This window comes from Triturus cristatus, chromosome 3_1, assembly GCF_964204655.1.
Source record: "Triturus cristatus chromosome 3_1, aTriCri1.1, whole genome shotgun sequence".
Classification (NCBI taxonomy): domain Eukaryota; kingdom Metazoa; phylum Chordata; class Amphibia; order Caudata; family Salamandridae; genus Triturus; species Triturus cristatus.
In genome coordinates, this window is record NC_140583.1 from 729,676,320 (window position 1) to 729,699,864 (window position 23,545).

At 46.2% G+C, this 23,545-nt stretch overlaps 1 protein-coding gene across 3 annotated transcripts in view; it reads left to right on the forward strand.

Moving 5' to 3' along the window:
• CRACR2B (calcium release activated channel regulator 2B) overlaps positions 1-23,545 on the forward strand; it is a 351,421-nt gene that overhangs the window by 255,562 nt on the left and 72,314 nt on the right. The gene's annotated exons all lie outside the window — the stretch shown is intronic.

Below are 23,545 nucleotides of genomic sequence, written 5' to 3' on the forward strand. Positions count from 1 at the left end.
CTCTCCCACATCTCACTCTTTTTCTCTCTCACACATTGATCATGAAATTGTATTTATTGTCATAGCAAGCCATACTAGAAGTTAACATTTGACATGTATAACACACACCAAACTGGTTTGACTTTTTAGTTTTGTGCCCAAGTGGGGTCAGCGTGTATCTATCTATCTATCTATCTATCTATCTATCTATCTATCTATCTATCTATCTATCTATCTATCTATCTATCTATCTATCTATCTATCTATCTATCTATCTATCTATCTATCTATCTATCTATCTATCTATCTATCTATCTATCTTTCTATCTATCTATCTATCTATCTATCTATCTATATTCACCACAAAACTTACTTAAAGGGGCGTGCTGGTCGTCTGCTTGGATCATATATTAAATTATTCAATACAAAATGTAGGTCCCAAACAAAACTGGATGGTGATGTCATATGTGATTTATTGAGTCATGTTATGAGTTATGTCTTTTGTGTTGTCAATAGTAAGGTCACGATCAGTACGTTGGAGATATAATCCGTATCATGAGCTGATTATTAAACAGTAATCGTAACTACTTAATTATGTTTTTCATACCATTTCAATGAATTTTACATTAGTCACGTGTATATGAATTTGGCATGCAGCAGTAAAAGTCCATTGTAGGACAGGATGTGGCGCAGTGGCCAGAGCTACTGACTCTGGCGCTGGGGATCCGGGTTCGAGTCTCGGCGTCAAATCAACAGCTAGTGATACTGGGTAAATCACTTAATCTCCACTTGCCTATGGACAGCGCATGGATACCCTCATGGGTGATAAGTCGTGCAACATAAATCTACAGATTTAATTCATAAAAAGATTTTTCAGTAATTGTCAATGTTCTACTTATATACTTGGCCCACTACCCACAATATGCTCTGAGCACACGGTGTGTCTTTCTGTCATAACCTTTGCCCTGTACACCTGCCCCAGTTCCTGCTGGAGAGGTCATGTGGCCTTGCCCTGGAGTCACTGGGTACAGAGCCACTGTCATCGGTATCCGTTGAGCATGGCCTGTGGCAGTGTCCGGTGGGTATGGGATACATTCTTCAGTCATTCTCTGTGCTCAGTACCCTTGCCCTAAGGACATCTGTGGCTGTGCTGCCTGCTGAGCGTTAGGCACAGCAGACCCTGCGCGCATAGCATTGCCTTCAACCATGCTTAGTGCCTAGTGCTCCTACCTGCTGCTTATGCCAAAGGGGCACTTGTCCGCATGTGCTAGCCTTTACTATGTCCTGTACCAGGTAACCAGTGCCAGCAGTGCATGGGCATTGCTTTCGAAACACAAAACCTACATATGCAGTGCCTAGATGGCATGGCCTAAATTCATGCAATGCAGCCATTGAAAATACCGAGTACCCCTTATGCAGAATTTTGGAACCTTCGTGCTTAGTGCCTTTCTGTTTTCAACCACATTGCTCTTCTTGAAGCACTTTTTGGGACCCCGTCCCCCAAGGATATATATATATATATATATATATAACCATAGGTAGACATGCTTGATGACATATTTCACATTTAGCTTGTTGATGGGATGTAAAATACAGCATTTGGACGACATTTCTCTTAAGCCTCCTAGGATGACACACAGTTTTCCACTTCACCTTTTCCAGGAATGTCACTTGGGGTCAGAGGTAAAAACATTTAGAATAGCTATTTTTTCTAATCGCTATTTGGTAATCGCTACTCTTAATGTATGAAACCTTTCTTTTTAAATTAGCGATTCCCTGTGGGTCGCAATTCAATCTACTTCATGAATAGTAAGTAATGCCTGACCGGTGAAGTGTACCAGCACTAGTCTTTGTGTAAGACCAAGAAAGTCGATGCCAATTTCATTTGGAAGTATAACAAGTAGTTTCATCATATTTATTGCTTAATAGGTAAAATTATTTACTTTCAGAACTTAAATAATTCCGGGTTCCAATACTATTTTCTTGGAGGTTTACTCTCAGATCAAAGTTTAACCACTGTCATTAAGACTCCACTTCCTGGTCTCTCTGGATTACCACTTCTTTTACGCAGATCTGTTTAATGTTCTCATTTGTGATTAATACTTTTGTATTTGCTTATCGTCTAAGTGTGTTGTGGGACCCGGCGAAAATTGGGTGTATCTCTTGAGCAAGGTGTGTTAGCAGGGATTTATATCATTCCAGCAGCACAATTCCCTCTTTTTGGCTTTCTATTTCCTCAATTAGTTTCTGAGTCTTGCTCCCTTGTGCATTGGGCCGGGTCTATGATAAACCTGGCTGGTGAGTTTCTTTTTATTCTCATGTTCCTATTTTGTTCTGTGTTCACTCATTGAGTCTCTGGAGGTAGAGTGACTAAGGGATCGATTAGGTTGGCGGGTGGATCGCCACCGCCTGTATGGCGGTGGTGATCCGCCTGCCAATTCCCACCGCCCGCCTACCATTTCCCCCCGCCAAATCATGTTGGCAGTGGGGACGCTGGCAGACGGAAGTACCGTCCGCCGGTTTTCCGCCGGTCAGACAGGCGACCGTGTGGAAAAGGGCTCAGATATGGTGGCGGTGTCTGCGGGACACCGCCATCCATATCATGATGTGCGGCAGTGCAGGGCTTTACATGGCGGAGATCCCGCCATGGCAAGCCAGGCGGATTTCACTTTCGGGGGCCCGTTGCGGGCCCCCAGGATGTTGGGGTGTTGGGGGGGGCACATGGGGGGTACCTATGGTACCCCCCTGCATTTGTATGCACAAGGTGGCAGGCACGTTGTGCATGCAAAAGCACAACATGCCTTTTTTACATTGCGGCGGGTGCTGCTGACAGCATCGCCCACCACAATGTAACAAATGCGGGATGCGCCCGCCAGTGTGGCGGGCGCATCCTAATTTGAATATATAGCAGGCGGTCCCATTTGCCGTTACGGTGGCAGGCGGACTTTGCCCGCCCGCCATTGTAATAGACCCCTTAATGCCTATTTATCCAGTGGAAGCCAAATCTAACTGCACTGTTTTGAGTGCTTGAAAAAGAGAGAAACATCCACTATCTGCTCTGCAGCCTTTATCAAAGACGTTACAGAAGGCAAGGATCTCTCTCTGTCACTCACTGCACCTTTAACCACTTTGTTCTATTATTTTCTTTGGCTCGCTACCTCTCTTTTCTCCCTTTTATCTGTGGGGGTCACTTTGTCATGGTCGAAATATTGCCATACAAAAATATTGAGTCTACAAAATTTGACTAACACTATGCCTCAGATTTTAAGCATGATGAAGAGGGTACTTTGTTGCAAAAGCAATGGACTTCAGTCTCCATCAATCTGCTCGTCCACCGGCCTCATTTAGAGATGGGTGGACGGAAAGTATGTCAGCGATGGAGCCTACTCTGGCTTTGTCTTTGACATATTCCTCCAATGACCTGATGGAGTATGGACCACCAGAGGTTAGGCATCTGACCGCCCGCCCTACTTAGAGTAGACAGTCAGATGGCTTTTTTTGCTGTCAGCTCAAAAAAATATAATGACCGCCACACTATGGGAGAAATGTCCCATGGTGTGGAGGTGGTCAACAGTTTTCAATATCAAACGCCCTCTTTGGGAGTTTGTTTTTCAAAAATGTAAAACTTTGTAAACCTTTGACAGAGTGCCGTCGTTTTTTATGGAGCAGTCCATAAAACTTTGACAATATTGACAGGAACTGCTATGATGGCAGTCCCTGCCCATGTTAAGAGACGTTGTGGGCCCGATGGACATCTCTAACTTCGATGGATGGTATGTCCATCAGGGCATCGGAGTATGTTACTCTTTTGCATTAAAAGACATACAACCATCTGCCAAAGTCAGTGGTGTCCCATGCAGGTAAGCAAAGGTGAGGAAGGGCAGAGGCGGGGGTGGGGGTAAAAGTGACATACGACGGAATAGGAAATATAAAATAAATAAAGAAAACCGATATTGCGATGCACAAGGTAAGTGGTTTTAGTTATTTATTTATTTTATATTCCCTATTCCGTAATATGTCACTTTCACCCCCGCCCACTATGCTAACCTGAACTGGCCGCCACTGTCCACTGAATAAATCAGGCCCTATTTCATAAAGGTAAGTAGATGCAGAGGTAAGAATAGAGACTCGATTCTTCCATATATATATATATATACTTACGCTCCGATTCCACTTTCAAAGCGAAGCACTCTCGGGCGGGTGCGAGGTTGCGGCTGTGGACGCCGCACTTTACATCAGCTCCAATCCACCTCCATACAGAACGAATTATCGCACTCTCAGGGACGTAGAAGAAAAAACTTTATTTTTTCAAATGGCCAGCAACAAACGCGTTTCGGCGGACTGCCTTCTTCGGTGTTGATGACACACTGGAGAGGGCCATGTTTATAAAATCAGCGAAACAGAAAAGGGACCAGCGTGCTTGTGCTACTAGACACGCCATCTTTAAAAAGGTTCTATATGAACCGACATATCATGTTTACTTTATTCTTGGCATGAAATCATGCTATTACACCACAATTATGCACACTCATGAATAGATTTCAATTGTGAATAGACATAATTACATATATTCACCCTAAAATACATAAAATTAATTTCTTATTTGTGTTTAAAAAAAAAAATTCCAAACACATATCATTATCCATATATTGGTTGTTGGTGTGCTAATAATTAGGTAAAATGTCATCAACACCGAAGAAGGCAGTCCGCCGAAACGCGTTTGTTGCTGGCCATTTGAAAAAAAACGTTTTTTCTTCTACGTCCCTGAGAGTGCGATAATTCGTCCTGTATGGAGGTGGATTGGAGCTGATATATATATACTTACCTGAACAAGATTGTGGGAGTTGATACTGTCGATGCAATATTTTTGTAGGCTGATATTTATGATCACAATATGATGACATACAACTCATCTATTTGCCTCCTCTCTTTTACTTCAAAATCATGTCTACATCTGTGCCAGGTGCAAGGAGCGAATGGGCAGACTTTCTGGGTTAGGTGGTCTCAACTGATTTAAAATTTTCTGTTTCACTGTTAAATCGTCATCTAAGTCTCTGCACACTCTATCTTTCGTCTGACTTTTTAATCATTCTTTTAGCCCAGGGAAAATTCTGTAAGATCTGTCTGCAGGTGTATGCGCATGCCTCAGAGAACCATGTACCGATTGTATCCAGATAATGCTTACACATCTTGTCATCATTTTGAAGGTATTTCTGGGGAGTCCCTGGCTCTATGGAACTTTGATGAGTTAGCTCTTGGATCTTATTCTTGAATGTTTGCAATTCCCTTCACTAGCCCTTTCCTATCAGCATTCTCAAAATAAATTAGCGATATGAAACTAAATCCAAATCCCACATCAACCTGCCCTATTTATATCTCATTTCAACACTTAACTATAACGTTATTTTTCCCCCCAGTGATTTACAGATTTTTTTAAAACATAAGTTAAGATCTTATTACCATACCTAACTATAATGTCAGTTTAACCTATGTGTTTTTTCAGTGAATTTCTATTTTTTTAAAAATCATATTCAATCTTCGTACACAACCACCCCCCTCAGGCAACCTACAGATAGCAATTGGCAGCAGTGCGTGACTTCCGGTCTTGCCGTGTGCCCAAAACAACAGCAGGTGGCAAGAGGCCAAGCCCTGCACTCAAGCCCGCCGTGGGCAGTTAGCTCCCTCTGTGCATGGTCTCTGCCAATGTGCAGCAGAAAATTTGCTGCAGTGTCTGCACTCTGTCCAGACCCTGTGCCCATATGCCCTGCGGACACCCAATTTGCATTTTATTTCTTTTATATTTTTTAATGGTCTGGAGGGTGTGCACAGTCTCTCTAGATGAGTGAGTCCACTTGGTTAATTTTATTACAGGGCAGCTCACCGTACTGTGGTGAATGATTGGCACTTTGGCTGTCAGAATGGCCCTGCTATCAGGCTTGACAGCGGCGGCCCCTCCATTAGGGAGGATGAGCGCCGCACCCACGCCACCACCCGCACATAAAATGATAATAAAACAGGTTTTAAACCCGTTTTATTATCATTTTATTTTAATCCCCCTGGGCCCGCCCCAGGACTCTAACGAATTTTGGGGGTGGGTTCAGGGGGTTGACACTGTGGTGGAGGAGCGGTAGTGCACTCCCTTGTTCCTTCACTGCGCATGAGGTGTTTGGCCAGCTGTTTCAGGCCGGCCAAACCCTCATGTGCAGTGAAGCTGGGGCTGGAGGAAGCAGGCACAGGCTCCCAGTCTGCCTGGGAGCACAAAGTCACATCGCTCAGGCCAATCGTTATGCTGCTTTCATGCAGCATCATGATTGGCCGCAGTGCAGTCTGGGAGCCTGTCCCAGAAGCAGGAAGAGCACGATGGAGCGGACGACAGAGGCGGTGGCGATCAGGTAAGTTATTTTTTAATTTTTGTATTATTATGTTGTCCCCCGACCTCCCTCCCTCCCCAGCTCCCTCCTCCTCCGGCCTGCCCACCACTATGGCAGGGGAAGGGCCGCTGCTGAGGCTTGAGTGTGATGTGTTTAACAGCACAGACTTACTGGGATTGCTCTGTGGTGCACAGGTCCATCAGGATATTCTTGCTGTTACTAAAGTCAAGCTGTGCTGCTGGTGTGGGTCTGTGAAATAGATCCTGTGGAAGAGCAGACTGACTAAGGAAGGAGATCCCCACTAAAGACACGCCCCTGTGTGAGGGTGCTTGATTGACCCAAACTGTGGTGGTACCAGGCCCTGAAATTTGATTGGGATTTGAAAGTTGGGAGATGTGTGGGTGGAGACTCTTCTCTGAACTTAGTGGTAATTTTGCCTTACATAGGTCCTACTATTGAAAACACCTCCATCTGAGATATGTACTTGAAACACTCAAGTATTCACTGGCATTGTTTCCAGATTTTTTAAGCTAACACAGTGTGGGTGATGTGCAGGAAATGTTTGTTGCAGGTCTAGTGTATCCTAATTGTCAAGGGGACAAACTCATCAGTTGCCTTACAGGCATGTTGGGGAGAGGACATGGGGCCTTTATCTGAAGAGGATTGGCAAATTTCATAGATGGTGAAGCAGGAGGTGGCTATCTCAGCCAAGTTCCATCTTATAGAATTTTAATTATTTAATAGAGTGTATTACACTCCCGAACGCCTATCCATAACCAAATTTCTGCGATGGCACCCACATACCAGATATTTTCTCCATACTGACTAGGGCTGCCTAGTGGCACAGCAGTTCTGGACTGCAGTGCCACTAGGCAGTGCTGAGCTGTTCAGAGATCCCCTATGGTAGCACTGTAGGCCCCGGGTGAGGAGTTAAGGTATGCATATCAAGCCACAGCCTTAATTAACCCTAGAATTCTCCTTCCCAAGAGAGAATCAGACCAGGACTGGACATTAGCATCTGCACCAATAGTATTAGATTGGAGTAAAAGAATGGACAGGCGTTCAGCAATTTAGACACTTATTTAGCGTGCTCTGGGTTAGCTGCACAAACATTGAATAAATCTGGGGCCCTTGGTGGAACCATTTTCATATCTCAGTGGAAGTCACACACCTAGTTTGGCTACCTAAGCCATTATGTACTTGGTGACGTGTTATTTAGCATCTACTGTTCAGTTGCCAATCTCTCTCCGCAGTTTCTTTTGGATTTATGTCACTACTGGATGATATGATGCGTATGGTCCTTGTTTCACTGCCATCCTTTAAATGTCAGTGAACAGGATCATAAAAAACACAGAATGTCCATGTATGTAAACAGTAGGCCATTGTTATACCGGGGCTATCCATAATGTCAAACAAGCATTGTCAAGGCCTGTAGAGGTCTTGCTTATAACTGAAATTGCCTTTTCAGCTACTGGTGTGTTTAGGTACTCAATAACTTATCATCAATGCACTGTATCACTCATCTTTGCACTCAAGTGTCTATCCATTCATCCACTAACTCATTCTTACATTTACCCCTTCACCAGTCACCATAAAACACACACAAGCAAACTCAATAAGCATAGGCAACATAAATAAAAAGTGGAAAACAAATGCTACTGCATAAACGTTGCTGGAATGTGCCTTCAATCAAGGATAAGTGAAAAATTTAGCATAGCACTGAGTGGCCATTTTGAGATGGTACTGTGTATAATGATCCATTACTGTACCAATCCAAGATGGACCGCTACCTTTGGAAGGGCAGGGATGATGAAATCAGGTGTAGGAGCAGGAAGTGCTTGATAGAAGCACTGTTTACTGGCTGTGAGGAAGTAGAGGCATGCAGCTCAGCTTCAGAAGCCATTGACAACGACTGCTGTGAGATGCTAAGGAATTTACTGAGTGCCTAATAATGGAGGATCAGAGATTGTAATCCTTATAGGTGGGGCTTGGACAGATGCAAGATTGAAGCCGACTGGGTGATGATTTGTATGATTAGGCTGATATTACGTCTTATCCTTGATGGGTTTGTAAAGCTTAGCTACAACCCTAGAGAGTGCTAGAGGTTTGAGAGCTGAGATACAGGAGCAGCCCGATAGAGCCGAACAAACATCCAATGCCATAATGAGGCCGAAGCCTCAGCGAAAGAGGCACAGTGTTTCACGTAGGGCAAGGTAAGCAAATGTATGGCGACCCATTTTAGGGCAAAATATAACAGATATAGTGCTACTAGGAAAGTGGTTTGCTGATACACAAAAGCTATAGAAGTGAGTGTATGTATTCAAATTGCACTAGTACCGAATCTTTTCTACTGACCTCGCAAAAGTTGATGCAGGGTGTGAACTAAAACATATATTTTCACCACTGGCAACCGATGCTGGACCTTAAGGTGGCCAAGAACATTACCCTGACGTTTCAGCTTGAGGGTTCACCTGCACACAGGGCGGCTCTAGGGCAGTGCGACCGGTGCAACCTCAGAGGGGCTAGTGACCTTGGGGGTGGGAAGGGCACCATGTTTACAAATAACATGATTTAACAAGCATTGGTAAAATCCAATAGTTCTCGCCTATGCATGAGCTTTATCCTTTGCCAATGTCTTATTGGAAAAGCTAACCACTGTGTTACGTTTTAAATCCTGAGCTTGTGCTTCTCCAGACAAAACACTCCTGCATTATACTGCCTACTACTATTGTTGACGTGACTCCTACACCTTGTAATCCTCATCGATTTATGTAACATTTCCGATAGACTGATTTACCCATGTATGATTCATTGGCTATGCATAATGTGTGTGTGATGTAAAGTGCTCTGACACCATATACTGGTATTAGTAGCACTATAAAAAAAAAAGAAATGCATGTTGGAGATGGGCTATGGAGATATGAGGGTAACTGGTAGAGCACGGTAGTGAGGGAATTAGTGGAGAAGTGGTTTTTGGGGGAGAGGCGTCAACAAAGCTTGTTGCATTGTGTGCTATGAGGGCTAAAGCCGGCCCTGCCTGCACAGCAGGATTCTGAGCCATCTGGTAATGCGCCATGAGGAATTTAGAGAAACTGAAGTAGAAAGAATTGTTCTGGGCCAGCGGGTGATAAATAACAGCTTTTTAACTCTGAAGAAGGAGCAAATGAGGTCTGAGCATAAAAAACAAGATTATTTCTGATAGACAGTTAATGAAATATGGTATGGGACTCTTAAAGAGATTAAGGCAAAGAAAGGCAGTTTTGAATAAAGTTTTAATCTTGCCTTTTTATTGGATAATGGTCTTGAGGTAAAAGACGAATTTAGCAAACTGGATTTATTTTTTCTGAATTCTGAATGTCTACAGTGGGTGTGCTTAGAGCTGCAGATAAACTGACTGCCGATACTTCCACGTTTGTATATTGCCTTTGTGTTTTTACTATATGTGTCTAGCAGTTGCATAAAGATAGCATGATTGTATATGTGGAGTTAGGTATTAGATTTTGTAGTGATTCGGGGGGTTTATCGCAAGGCACTAGATTCTTTGAGTAGTTTGATGGGGAGTTTTTTGAATGACTTGAACTGGTTGGTGTGTGTGGTGTACTTTGTTATGTGGGATTTTGAATGACGTGGTTCAGTGGTCTGACCAGGTAAGCAAGATATATCAATAGTAGCGATGGAAATGTGGGATGTGGTCAAGAATACTGTCCTTGAGGTGAAAGGGGACATGGCAGTGTTGGGCGAGTTCTGTTGAGTTCAAGTGTTCAGTGAATAATATATTTCATGTTTTGTTGTTGTTGGGTCTCCTGTAGGTTAAAGTGAAGAGGTAGGAGAGCAAACATGATGCATAATGGAGAAATACCTATAAAGGAAATGTCTAGTAGAATCCTATTTTAAAGGTATTGCAGATGGGAAGTAGTTTCTCAAGTCTAGTGAAATGGTTGTGGGTGAACCATGATGGGGAGGGCCTACACGTTAGAGGAGGTGAGGCTAGCTGCCAAACGAGCATAGTGTGTCTGACAGTTAGCATGACATTGAGGCCTCAGGTGTTCCGCTGTGTGATGATCCTGATAAGAAGCACAGGTATTGCTGGTGCATTTGTCAAATTTAAATATGGAATGTTTTGGGATCATTCGTTGTACGTATAATAGTAGTGTGTAGTGAGGTAGAGGGATTCAGGCAGTGGCCCTCTTTCTCAGTATGGGTGCTGAGGGAGTGGACTTTTGGCTGATGCTGTTGCACCTATAAGAATGAGGGGTCTAGGACTCCTGGCCCACGACCCTGGCCGTAAACAGTCCAAGCAAAAGAAAACATTATACCTTTTTGCTTCATACCAATAGCTTATGTTAGACTACCTGTGACTACAAAGGGAGTGGATTCCATGTGATGAAAAACGTACACAACACTTTTGCAGTTCCAACATTTTTTGACATATATTTGCAGGATGTAATTGTGTAAAGTCTATTTTATAATGCACAAATGTCTGTTTAAAATATTTTTATTGACACTTTATTTAAATTACATTTAGTTCCTGATGCATCTAGTTAAGTGCTAGATGTTACTTAATATCATCAGTAAATATATTCTTTTACACAATTTTTTAACTAAGCTCATACATAAATTGTAAATACTACATTTGTTTTTTATGTTCCGTACTACCTGTACATAATCTATTTGTGTTTATATATGCTTCATGTTTTGTGGCTGAGTGATATGGTGTGTGTCAGGGAGAAGTGGTGAATAGTAAGCTAGGGTGCACCAACAGAAGGAAGCAAGGGAAGCCAACACACAGGACTACAGAGAGCGTGGGAGAGTGCAATCATATGCTTCACTCGAAGGAAAGAATCCCCTCGAGGCAGCAGTGGAAGGATACCACTCATCCAATCAGAACACTGTGACGCCAAAACGTTCCAGACCAAGATGAACCCAAGGATAGGGAGGAAGGCCATAAACCGAGAGCAAATACTAGAGGTAGACCACAAAGCCATCAAATCATGGGCAAGGGGTGGGCCAAACTCCCTCTATGTATATGATAAGTATTGAAAATAATAGGTCTGCCAACAGACAGTTGCAGCTGAGACCAAAAAACAGCTTAAATGCTATGGCCTGCTGACCAGTGGGAGGCAACATGCTCAGAAACCTCTGCTGGTCCCAAGCCTTCACTGTACATCTTCACACACAGCTGTAAGTTGCCGGGCTGGCCCTGCTTATCGCCCTTCATCCGCTCATCCCACAGGTACTTGGCTTCATAGCCAGTTTCAGCACAATGGTCACTCATACCCAGAAACTTCTTTCAGGCTAAAGGTGGATTCTTGGCCTGCAGGCCGAAGGACTTTAATTGTGCATGAATTCTGCCGGTGCTCTTGAACGAAGTATAAGGGAGGTGGTAGGAAAGGCAACGTATAGTACCTTTAATGTACTGTCTCTATTAAATATATCTATAAGTTAGCATGAAACGGTCCATGTAAAATAATGTAGTATACCCAAATATCTCAGAAATGTTTATAATGAACTCTAAAATAGACAGAAATAGGGAAAATCAAACACATTTCAGCTGTAAAAAAATACAAATGTAAGGAAATAACAATTAAACACTTGAATTAAATGTTCCAAATATAGGAGGTCTAGATGGTTAAATTACCAGAAGTTCACATTGGTAATGTATAATAATGAAAAAGCAAGACTTAAGCCAATTTGATATCACGCCATATATAAGGGTTCAGTGTCGTGTCCCAGGCATACCAAGATTGTTTCAATCCTCTCAGTCACACTTTAGAAAATCTCATTGCCAAGCTTCTTGATGCTAAAAACTGGAGGCAATTTAAGCTCTGGTACTCTGGGGCCTAGCGTTTAGTGAGCGTTTAGTGAGTGAGCAAGTATCCCTAATAACCTGGAGGCCAGATGTACAAAATTTGGAGGTGGCGATGGTGGCCAGCTGGGGTCAGCAGACCACCATGTCTATTATTGCTTATAAATAAAGCAATTATTTTCTTGTGTTTTTGTAATGCAGCACATTTTCTTTAAAGGAAAACGGTATGTGTTTCAATAACAAAATATGAAACGTTTAACTTTCATTTTTTAAGAGTAGGCCGTAGGTCATGAGATCACTGCCTGCTCTTAAAAATATAGGGACACCTTCATATTTGGGAATGGGTTACCAACTCCTTTGAAGAGGTGGTAAAATATTAATGTTTTGCGACCGGAATTTGGTTGCAAAACATTAATACATAGCACAACTACTTTTCAGAATTTGGAAACACGCCCTTTCCAAATACCGGATTGGTATTGAGCCGCAAACCCAAACTGCAATTCGGTAACTTGCTAACCAAACCGCAAATTGAGTGTTGTAAAAAAAAGCATTTTTCAGGCCATTTCTGACTTCAAAAATACTTTGCACATCTGGCCCATGGACTCTACCTTCAAATATGTCGTTACAGAGACATAGTTTATGTGTTTGTTGGTACAAAAAAAATAGTAATGAAGTTGATAACACCTACAGGGCCTTTTGTAGTGTTCTCTATGTTGCCACAGATTTAAATTCAAAGGTAGAGTGTGTAGTGACGGTGCCACCCGGCCCGTTCACATAACGCTCGCATGCATGCACCCCGGAGGGCGGGCTTGCCCGAGGGGTTAAATAAAAGGGGCGTAAGACCGCTCGGGGTCTTAGCCCAGTACCCAGAACTGTGTGTCAGTGTCCGTTCCTGCTGCGTAGCCACGCCTGAGGCCTAGCCTCCGCGCAGTGAGCGTCCAGCCAGGTCTGGACGCTACATTGGCGAGGAGGCGGGTCTCATCCATGCCTCAGTCGTGCCCCACTGACCTGTACCAATCCTGGTGCTGGAGGTCGCGCCGGGCTGCCGCCGAAGAGAATCCCACAAGGCGTGTGTAGCTCGCCCACTGGCCGACGTGATTCGGCCTCTGCGGGTGCCCACCCCGCTCTTTGCTGCCTCTCACCGGAGGAGGTTTCGCCGTCGTGCGCCTCGGAAGTGGGTTCCCACCCCGCGCTGTCCGGGTGCCTGGCGGCCTGCCCCAATGCCTGGCTTTGTGCAGAAGGAAGACTGGAGGCACCGGAGACAGCCGCAATGAGGTGAGACCAGCCCTGCGCTCCGCGTGTCTGCGCGCGCCAGACATGCTGCCCCTACGTCAGTGTGATAGAGCCTGTGACCAGCGTAAACATGGCCCAGCCACACGTGGTGCTCCCACAACCATGTGGTTAAGCTCGCGGCCACCGGGCTGAAGACCTGCTCCTCGTACGTTCAGAGTGACGCAGCAGCCTGAGGCCCACACCAACTCCTCCACGCACATGCTGCTCCATCCTGGTCTCTCATCCCATGTGAGCACTGGGCAGCTGCAGAGCGCATCCATGAGCGAGTGCCTTTCACCTGCCCCCCACCTGAAGGTTGCTCCAAGGTCGCCGCCTGCTGGCACCTGATGCTCTAAGGACAATTGTCTCATCTACGCAGCAGTGGCACACACACACCCGGTCCCTGCGGTGTGTCCAGTACGTTGCTCACAACGCTGGAGCTGCAAGCCTGCCTGCACTCTCACCACTAGGCGTCGGCTGGCATTCATCCACGCGCACCACCACTGGCGGTGGTTGGAGGGATGCCCTAAGATCAGCAGTACAGCGCCCCACACCCTAGATCAGCGGCACAGCACCACACACCCAATAACCTGCTCTGCAGTTTGCGCCCCGTGGATTCGGCAGTGTGCGCAAGGGCCCAGTGATGAACGCGCCTGATGCGTGGGGAGGCGACGCCCCTGCGGCACAGCCACTGGCTCTGCAGCAGGCAGCTGTCCCGGATCACCCTCGGCCTGGTCAGGCCATGGCTGCCCCCCTACCACCGTTAAGTGAACTCTCAGAACCCGCCACTGCTGCAGCACGCTGGAAATCCTGGATCGGCCACCTAGACCATTACTTCGTGGGTGTCCGAGAGACGGACTGAAGAGTGAAGAGGTCGCTTCTCATGTGCTACGGTGGGGGTGAGCTGTATGACTTGTTCGAGACATTACCCAACACAGGGCCGGATGACGACAACAACGGAGAGGTTGTGGCCTTGAACAGGCACTTCGACCCCCAGATAAACCCTGACTTCGAGCGTTTCAAGCTCAGACAAGCGCGACAAGGGGAGGCTGAGACCATAGATGTTTTCTACGCTGGTCTACGGAAGTTGGCGAGTTCCTACACACTGCCAGACCAGAGGGAGCAGATCAGGGCACAAGTAATTCAAGGATATCGTTCAGTGATGCTACGCTGCCTGATACTACATCAACCGGGCATCAGCCTGGATGAAATCCTTGTGCTCGCCAGGTCCCACGAGTTGTCCAACGCTCTCGCGGATGAGATGGAGGCGGCGCTCAACCAGCCCACGCCACAGCCCACACCGTCACGACCCCCGGTGATCAAGGAGGAGAGAGTGGACGCTATTCAGAGACGACCGGCATCGTCAAGAAGACCCACGAGACAGCCCCAAAGAAGCGCATGTGGGAATTGTGGATTGGATCACCCTCCAGCAGGGCGGTGTTTTGCGAAGGGAAAGGCCTGCTCCCAATGCGGAAAACCCAACCACTTCGCGAAGGTCTGTGGAAGTGGCAGAGGAAGAACGAACGCTCCAAGTCAGTGTGGACCAACGGCAGCAGTGAGGCAGATGATGCTTGAAGACTCTCTGGACCAGACAGACACCACCCCGTCAGGGTTTGGACTCGGAGCAGAAGATGATGATGTGTTCTTCATGTCATTCGTTGGTCGAGAAGGCACAAGGCGCTGGCCGCCACCCATGTGTACCATCACTGTGGCTGGTTCCCCCGTGAGTGCCCTCATAGCTATTGGGGCATCAGTAAACGTAATGGACAGTGATCAGTACGAAAGGCTCTCTCCACGTCCTCCGCTCCTACCGTCCAAGGCGAGAATATACACATACGATGGGAATAAGCCGCTTCCCCTACGAGGAGTAATGGAGGTTGAAGTTGCCAACGAGGGCATCGTCTCAACACAAGGTTTCATGTTACAGAAGGAAAGCGAGGAACCCTCCTCAGTTGTCACACGGCGGAGGACATGGAGTTAGTTTTTTTCGCGAACCAGGTGCACGATCTGCACGCTCGTGAGATTCTCAAAGAATTCCCCATGTTATTCGAAGGCCTGGGATGCCTCAAAGGAATGACGTTCAAGCTGCACATTGACCCAACAGTCAAGCCTGTGGCTTTAAGACACCGACGGGTGCCATTCCACCTACGCCATCAAGTAGAGGAGGAGCTGAAGAAGCAGGAACAGCTTGGCGTGATAGAGAAGGTGTCGGGTCCCTCCCCGTGGGTGTCGCCTTTGGTCGTAGCTCCTAAACCAAAGCAGCCAGAAGCCATTTGACTCTGTGTCGACATGCGCCTTCCGAACAAAGCCGTTAAGAGGGAACGTCATCTTACACCCACCATGGATGACATCGTGGCCGACCTCAGTGGCTCCAAGGGTTTCACCATACTAGATCTCAATGCCGGCTATCATCAGCTGGAACTCCATCGCGACAGTAGGAACATCATGACCTTCTCCACTCACGTGGGGCTGCGTCGGTATAAGGGACTGAGTTTCGGAGTGTCCTCGGCAGCCGAGGAGTTTCAGAGGAGACTCTCACCGGGCTGCAGGGTATTATAAATTTGAGCAACGACATCCTCGTATTCTCTAACACATTGGAGGAGCACCACGTGCATCTTAGGGCCACTCTTCAACGGCTAGCGGAGAACGGACTCACCCTGCACAGAGCCAAGTGCTCGTTATATCAAGAGTCGGTGGATTTCTTCGGCTACATTTTCTCCAGAGATGGCCTGCGGGTTGATCCAAAGAAAGCAGCAGCCATACGGGCTGCTCCGAGGCCTACGTTGCCTACCAAAGTCCGCAGCTTCCTCGGAATGGCCACGTATTGTGGCCGATTCATCCCAATCTGGCGTCCCTCTCCGAGCAACTCCGCACTCTTACAAAGTCTGGGCAACCGTGGGTTTGGTCCGCGAATGAAGACCTGGCATTCCATGCTATCAAGGAGGCCCTCATCGATGACCAAGTGATGGCGTATTTTCGTCCCCATCGGCGCACCGAAGTGGTGGTAGACGCGAGCCCTGTAGGGCTGGGCACAGTCCTGATGCAAGAGACAGAATCCAGGAAGTGGGTCTCAACTGCATACGCCAGCTGGGCACTGACCGGAACGGAGATGCGCTATGCACAGGTAGAGAGTGAGGCCCTGGCCATCAAATGGGCGTGCCAGCATTTCCACCTCTACTTGTATGGACACGAATTTCGGGTGGTCTCGGATCACACGCCGCTTGTCCCCCTCTTTGCCGGCACATCTCGGCTGGCTCCTCCACGGATCGAGTGGTGGGCAGTTCACCTGCAGGCATATCACTTCGAGGTGGTTTTTCGTCCGGAGATCAACAACCCGGATGACTTCCTGTCGAGGCACCCCGGACTGTCTGTGCTATCCAGACCACAAGCTGATGAAGACTGCACCGAAGAGTATGTCCGAATGGTATCCCTTGAAGTGTGCCCAGTTGCCCTCACGCTTGAAGACATTGGGAAGGCGACTGAGTCTGATGAGTGCCTTGTCAAGGTCAAGACCACGTTAGCCAACAGGAACTGGCGACATTTCCTTGATAGAATCAGTGCACTAACAGCGGATGAAAGGCTATTTCGGCAACAGATGTGGAAAGCTCAGAGCGAACTCAGCGAGGGTCTACATGGAGTTGTACTGGGCGAAACCACCCTCGTAAGGCCCTTTGGATCACCACCCTCGTAATCCAAAGAGCCTTCAGGAGAGAGTGGTTCATCTGGCGCACCAAGGGCATCAAGGCATTTCCAAAACGAAGGCCAGGTTAAGAAGCAAGGTCTGGTTTCCGGGCATGGATGCCATGGTCGAGAAAGTCATCCGCACCTGCCACTCTTGTAACATAACGAGCTGCGATCCGGTGCCCCATCCAGTGATCACTGAGGACCCATGCCAGGAGCCCTGGACCAAAGTGAGTCTCGATTTTGGGTCATTTCTCGATGGCAGAAGCACTTTGGTTCTCATTGACTCGCATTCCAAGTTCCAGGTGATAGAAGTGGTGTCATCAACAGCGTTTCAAGACGTTCGGACCGCGCTTGAGCGCGTTTTCGCCATGATGGGGCTGCTGGAAGAAATCAGGTCAGACAATGGCCCACCATTTCAAGGGAGAGAATTTCAGAAGTACTTGGCCTCCCGGACCATTTGACATCACAAGATCACACCGCAGTGGCCTCAGGCTACTGGTGAGGTGGAGCGGTTCATGAGAACCATGAATCGAGCTCTCTAGATTGGAGTGGAAAGAGGAGAGGAGGTTGAACAGTGCCTTCAGCAATTCCTAAGTGCCTATCGCCAGACGCCGCACTGCACCACCCAGTGTGCACCGGCTTACCTCATGTTCAGAAGAGCGCCAAGGGACAGCGTCCCTGTGGACCCATTGTAGAGCCCCCAGCGATGAATCTTGAAGCTGCCCAGGCCCGGCAAAAGATGACCAATGATAAAGCAAGTTTGGATCGCAGAGCACGGCCGATAAACATCCAAGTTGGTGACAGGGTCATTGTGAAGGACCGCTACCCCGGCTGGAAGTACCGCACCCCGTATGAGCCGGAGGTGTGGGAGGTCATCAATGTGCAGGGGACCATGGTGTCGGCCATGCGTGGGACTCCGGTGGTTACCCGGAACACATCTTGGTTCCAGAGAGTGGAGCGTGAAATGGTGCCAGCTGATGGTGCCACCGCAGGGTCCGAAGAAGAAGAAGGAATGGCACCAACAAGCACTCCCTTCAGCAGCCCTGCGCCGGTGCCATGTCAAGAAGAAGAGGAGTCAGGAACAGGAGGAGAACAGCAGAACCCTGGGGCCTTGTCCCCTTAGGCAGGAGAAGGAGCCACGGGGTCAGGGACTGAAGAGAACTCCCGGAGCCAGAGGTATGGTCTCCGGCTGAACCCTGTCCCCAGCAGAAGGCTAAAGGACTTTGTGTGGTGCGTAAAGAAGGACTGAGGTTGCAAATGTGAAGGACCTTAGTATCTAAAAGATTGGAGGGATGTAGTAACGGTGCCACCCGGCCCGTTCACATAACGCACGCATGCAACCCGGAGGGTGGGCTCGCCCGAGGGGTTAAATAAAAGGGGCGTAAGACCACTCGGGGTCTTAGCTCAGTACCCAGAACTGTGTGTCAGTGTCCGTTCCTGCTGCATAGCCACGCCTGAGGCCTAGCCTCCGCGCAGCTAGTGTCCAGCCAGGCCTGGACGCTACAGAGTGGTCTGTTCTTAGCGTTAAATTCTAGGAGCATGAAGAGTAGAGTGAAAGTGATAGAATTACATAAATAATAAGATGATGTTGGTGAATTCTCAAGAGTTGTTAGGTGTGAGCTCACGGGGAAATCTGTGGACATTAAATTTGATTTATACTCATACTGCAGGTACATTGTGCACCTAAAGTGTTCAGATGAGAGTAGCCTAAGAGTCTATCGAGGTCTTAACCAGGGGTCACTCATCTCCCTGGCATTGGGAGTATCCCTACACCTGCCCTTTGTTCCCAAACAAATGTGCAGGATGCTGGTTCTCATATTAACGTACAAGTAGCTTGGTTCTGTACTGTTTTTGGGGCTTCAACTTATTATACTCATGTTGTCAAGTTGACGCTTACCTAGGAAGCTCTCCCACATGGAGGGACTGAGACATCAGGCTCACATGTGGAGGGACTACCCAGATTGCACCAGAATCTGCTTTCTTATTTTGGCCTTCGTCATAATGGTGGGTTTAGATAGACTTCAAGAGGTCTGTGTCATGTGTCCAGGTATCTGTGCATCTATAGTTTTAGCAAGCTATCTAAAATCTTCGAGCAAAATGACAATCCATGGCTTATGTGCCATGTTTTCAGGTTGCCTTTTCCAATTCATCATGTTTGTTACTTTTATCTGCCTTTTTCCAGCCGGATACCTTCTACCTCCTTGCTTTTTAAGTAATTAAGGGTTTTTGGCGTATCACTCGGCATTGCCTCCATGAACAGTAGGGTTTTTCACTTTTAATGTCCATCCTTTCCTACAGGATATTGCTGTTACTTTCACATTCTTGCTACTCGAACCATGTTAGGTTTTTACGGTCTGGCTTGACAGTGCAGCTGTCGTCACACAATGATGTGAGTAACACTGGAGAAGGCCTTTGGCTTCACTCAGCTGTTGAGTGCCAGGAGTACGTTTTGATTGGGTAGAAGTTGTCCGCTTCCACAAAGAAGTGCTTGCCCTCCACCAGCTGAGATCATTATATTTATTTATCCAGCTGCCTTAGCAAGAACTTTCATGGGCACACACATGTCATTGTAATGCTGTAAAAGTGTCTTACATAACTAGATACTTTATGGTGTTTGCCTTTTTCTGGCAGCAGCACAGATGGGAGGAAGTCATTCATTAACTTACATAGATTTGTAGGTATGGCTGGACAGTGCAATTTTCACCTAACCTTTTAACCTACACTAATATTATTGGACCGTGCTTTGTTTCCACACAAATGCATATTAATTCCCTTACTATTTACTTGTATGGCTTCCCATTACCATTCAGTATTCCTTTAAAGCCAGGCATAATGGCATTGTTTCCATTGGCATGCCTGTGCAGAACTGGCGATTTGTGGATATTTCACTGCGGTGCAAACACCAACACACTCTCTGCGAGTGATGGTGTTTGCCCCACAGTGATTGCATTTGTATTTTTTCTGTATTACGAAGGTGCCCCCCCTACAAGTGTCCCCACTTCTCCCCTCCCGCTGACCATAGGCACTTTGCCCCCCCCCCCCACAACATCACTGTTCAATTAGCTGTGGCAGTGCAAATGTCCATCCGCCAAAAAAAAGGCGAAACAAAGTCCAAATACCAGAACTTGCAGTGTTGAAAGTTTACTTACTTCGTTCTACTGGTCCGAATTTGTGGATTTGAATCCCATGCTAGTATTCAATCCACAAGTTACAAAAAAGGGAAGACTTTGAAGAGGTCTGCCTGAGATAGCAAGCATCAGGAAAGGCGGTAGATCTCAGCTATATTATGTTAGAGCTGTTGCCTTTGCCAATATTTGTTTGTAAAATGTTGTTTAAAGAAAAGTCAAAGAAGAACACATTTAAAAAAAACTGGAGAAAAAGCAAACCTATATCTTACTGTATCTCAAAAGTGTACATTAAATTCCAGCAAGTCATCGAATAAGAAACAACCAAATGTGAGTGACAGTAAAACCAAGCAATGGTAAGCAGTGTGTGGCTCGAAGTCCACTGTAAGTTCACAATAGGTATTTAACAGGGAGGCAGCTTTCGCTGACATAAAAAGGATTAGGTTGAGTAAGCTTTTTATTTTTTTTAAGACACTTTAGACCTTGTGAATTTTTTCGTCTGTTGTATAGTACCTTTGTCTTCTGGAACAGTTGCTGTGTTTTAGGAATGTGAACACTTGACAACTACTGTTGCGATCAGTTCACCATTAAACCTTAAAAGTAGAGTAAGTTACAAAAAGGATGTTTGCGATATCAAAGTCTCAGGGATCAGCAGATGGAATGCCGGATATCCTACCTGTGAAGGATTTAGGATTTAGGGAGCTGTTGGTGAAGTTTGGTAAAAACTCAGGAGTTGGTACAACACAAAACGAGCAGTTGTGCACATCTGTCTCCAGTAAAAAGATAAAATTGCCAAGCGGAAATGACTAGCACAGAAAAGAAATTTCCCTGAGGCTACTGCATATGCTTAAATACAAGAAGCTATCTACTGGATAAGTTGCTCGTATGCTTTCAGTCTTAGTGCCAGTGCATTAGGGTACCTCTAGTCTGTTTCTTTCGTCATCAATACGACTGAAGTTCATGTAGCCACTCAGTGATGGAGAAGAGAGTTTAAATTCACATTCCTATAAACCCTGTTAGTAAGCACCTGGGATTAGTGTCCAGCCATACCTCATTGAGTTCCAAACACTGCCAACAATCCACCTGTGTTAAAGTGCAAAATCCTCGCACCTGAGAATAAGAGGATTTTTGTAAGCCGATATTAATTAGCACTTTTCAGCAGTGTTGGCAGCTTATGGCCAAGACATTCCTGAGAAGAACAGTAGGACGTGCTGAAAGAAGTATTGTTTTAGGTGCTCTAATTTCAGTCAGTGCCATGGCTCACATGAGAGAGACGGAAGAGTGCCAGGTCTAGCCCATGCGTTTCCTCCAGACCAGGGGTCTCCAACGAGTAGCTCGGGAGCTACTGGCAGCTCGCCAGTACCTTCAAAGTAGCTCTCTGAGGTGAAGTCAAGCCCAGTATCAATTTCAGAGTAGGTGCATATTAAAGAAGGCAGCACTGATCATCTCAAGACCCTAAGAGTGACAGCCAGCCAAACTTATCATAGTAACTCATACTAACACTCAAACTCACACTGTGCCAGCTTATAGGACCTGCTACATGACAGTCTGTATCCAATCTCAATATAATTAAGCCACAAGGAGATTGACCATGTTGAAGTCTCTCCTTTATCACTCACAACATGTGTGTGAACAGTGCACCATCAAAAAAGTATGGCAGCAGTAGCCTGAGCTGTAATCAGTGCTGACCCACCAAAGTGCGGGACTGCAGGAGTCAGAGTGAAAATGTGTCAGTTAGATGCATGATCAGCTCAAGACCTGGGGAGAACAGGGTATGATCCAGATCAGAGAAAATTAAGAGATTCATCAACATTTATGTGTTTGCCCATAATAAACACTATTGCTTCCTGAAACTATGCCTGGTGCCAAGGACCGCCAAATATATATGCTAGCCCCATCATAAGAGTGTTATATTTGGCATAATTGTGTCCATTCCTGACATAATAGTGCCAATGGCATCATTATGGTCATCCTTGACTATTTTAGTATTTTTGGTCTAGTTGTGGTATGCTGGCAGCCATCATATTCTTACTCTGAGCATGACTGGCCTGTATGTACCTATTCCTGGCATATTAATGGTTATGACTGATATGTGGTCTTATCCCTGATCCTTCTGGTTTCCAGCCTTGGCACAACTGTGGCCCTAGTATAATGGTGGGCATTACTGGCATAATCCAGGCATCCGTGGTGCTATGGTGAGCATCCATTATGATATAATGGGGTAACCCACAATTGTCCACGGACCTGGGTAACGATTGGTATAGGAAACAACAGTCCTAGACTTCTTTTAAGCCACAATTCAGTTATGAAAAACATTCATTAGTCAAAGGGCATCTGGTACATATAGAATTAGCATTGTGTCATTAATGTACCACCATTTTCTTTACAATGCAAACAAGTATATCCTCAAAAGACACAAAGGCACAAAATATCGCTCCAATAGTGACTGTTTATTATTTAGTTACTTTTATAACACATCACCATATTCAATGCTCCGAATAGAGAAAGAAGTTACTCCAAAGGGAGTGTGGAAAAGGAAAGTGCTCGTGAAGTAGGACAGATATAAAGGAGGGGAATCCAAATGGCAAATTCAATAAATCAATCAATTACACATTCTGGTATCCTTAGTACAACTGGTTGTGGTTCATAGTGGCACCTCAGGGGCTGTATCCTGACTGTACCTCACCCTAGGTTGCCTCCCCTCCCCCCGTTCTGAGGAAGACCCGCCTGCAGAGGATATAAATTACCCTCATTGCACCAGGGTCGAAACGTAGACACTCTTCCCCAGTGGGCCTGTACCCGATATCATCCCAGCCCTGCCTTTTCACAGATGAATGTTCTCTGTGTCATCAGAAAATCATGAAATGAATATTTGTAAATCCATAAGGAACAGGTCTATCTGTAAAACTGGCGCCACTATGAACCACGACCAGTTTTACTAAGGATACCAGAATGTTTAATTGATTGGTTATTGAATTTGCTGGAGTTCATGCACACAAGGGGGGCACAACATGTGCATCCATATGGCGTGAGGCATGGAACCACCATGAAAACCGTGGAGGAGAAGAAACTTGTAATATGCTTGGCAGGACCACGGTGGTCCTGCCAAGCATATTTCTGCCTCTACACCACTGCACAACCGCCAGGGAATGGGGCCTGCAGTGGTGATAAGACAGCCCGACTATCCTAATTATAATAGGGCAGTCAGGGGACCACCACCACCGTGCCACCTTCAAGTCTGGGGGTCTGTGGTCTGCTAGACTTGTAATCAAGCCCTAAGAAGTTATAGAGCATGTCAGCACTCTTGG